We start from the raw sequence: 1,968 nt of genomic DNA, 5'->3' as shown, positions 1-1,968 counted from the left end.
TGGCCTTCCTCATACAGGAGGAGAGAAGCTGTCAGCAGCCTTTTCACTCTGGAATAAGGTCTTGAGACCAATACAAAGATTTATGGTCCTACTGGCCTTGGATTCTTGGCATTTGAACCAGCGTTCCTTTGTTGGGCAATTGACAGCCAAGAATCCAAGGCTTCAGAGAAGACTTGATGAAGTATTACCTGCACTGGGGAGGGGGTATCAGTTGGAGGAAGACTCTCTTTTTGTCAAGATCTGGGCAGAGGATTTTGCATTTCTGGCTTCTGAATGATGTCTAGAGAGGCCTGCATCTCCATTTTTCAAGAATCCCTACAAAACATGACCTCCGTCTGGGATTGGATGTGTCAGTGGACCTCAAGGATGCCAAACCTTCATGTTCCCATAGCCAGAGAACATCTGAGATTGGATGTGTCGGTGGACCTCAAGGATGTCTACCTTTAGGTTCCCATAGCCAGAGAACATCTGAGATTGGATGTGTCAGTGGACCTCAAGGATGCCTACCTTCATGTTCCCATAGCCAGAGAACATCTGAGATTGGATGTGTTGGTGGACCTCAAGGATGTCTACCTTCATGTTCCCATAGCCACTAGCCAGAGAACATCTGGGATTGCATGTGTCGGTGAACATCAAGGAGGCCTACCTTTAGGTTCCCATAGCCAGAAAACATCTGGGATTGGATGTGTCAGTGGACCTCAAGGATGTCTACCTTCAGGTTCCCATAGCAAGAGAACATCTGGGATTGGATGTGTCAGTGGACCTCAAGGATGCCTACCTTCAGGTTCCCATAGCCAGAGAACATCTGGGATTGGATGTGTCAGTGGACCTCAAGGATGCCTACCTTCCGGTTCCCATAGCAAGAGAAGGAGAAGATTGTCCAAATCCAGTCAAAGTCTAACTCCTCTCCTCCTTATTTCACAGTTGGTCAGCGCATGAGATTCTTGGGGGCTCTTACTGTCTCTGCTCCGATGGTTCAGTGGGCACAAAAGCTCCAATTGTGCATCTTGAGCAAGTCAAATCATGATTCCCCTCACCAGCCCATCTGAATCCCACACACGTGATCAGACAAGACCTTCGATGGTGGACACAACATCCCAACTTCTCTCCTGGCAAGCCAAATGACCATGGAGACTGTTACTACAGATGCCACTCTCCAGGGTTGGGTGGCACATTGTCGGTACTTGTGGGCCCAGCTTGGAATTGTCTTCTTTCTTGTTCTTCTAACATCTTAGAGCTGAGGAGGGCCCGGGAGACATTGAAGGTTTTTCTGCTGGTGGTTCCTAGTCCACATTTCGGTGCTTCCTTCATTTGGTCTGCCACCTGCTGCATGGAGATTGGGACAATCCAAATGTGGGGTTGACTGGTTTTGACTGCAGCTCTTCTAACCTCCATGAAACCCCTAACCGATTACCATAGAGTTCGGCAGAAGTGTAGGTCCTTGGCACCATCAAACCACTTTGACTACCAGCTACTCTCCACCACGCACGTTCTACATTCCCTTCAATCAAGCCCGGATGTTGGATTGAGTTACAACACTCTCAATGACTATTTCAATGTTGTTGTTGGGAACAGTAACAATAATCTAACACAACTATCCACCCCTCCCCCCCATGGCAAGGTCCTAGGTGTCATCCTGGACTCGGACCTCTCTTCCCCACATCCAATCACTATCCAAATCCTGCCGCCTTCACCTTCGTAACATCTCCAAAATACGCCCCTTCCTCACCAATGACACCGCAAAACTACTCATACACTCACTTGTTATCTCTCGTCTTCATTATTACAGCTCCCTCCTTATTGGCCAACCTCTACACAGGCTCCTCCCCCCTTCAGTCTATCATGAATGCAGCTGCTAGATTCATCCACCTGACCAACCGCTCAGTGTATGCAACCCCCCTCTGCCGATCCCTGCACTGGCTTCCATCCCCCGCCCCCCTCTGCCACTCCCTGCACTGGCTTCCAATC

The sequence above is a fragment of the Nanorana parkeri genome, unplaced genomic scaffold (genome assembly GCF_000935625.1).
Source record: "Nanorana parkeri isolate BGI_ZX_2015 unplaced genomic scaffold, ASM93562v1 scaffold3035, whole genome shotgun sequence".
In the NCBI taxonomy this organism is placed as follows: domain Eukaryota; kingdom Metazoa; phylum Chordata; class Amphibia; order Anura; family Dicroglossidae; genus Nanorana; species Nanorana parkeri.
The sequence above is the reverse complement of the archived record's forward strand: the minus strand, read 5'-3'. Positions refer to the sequence as shown.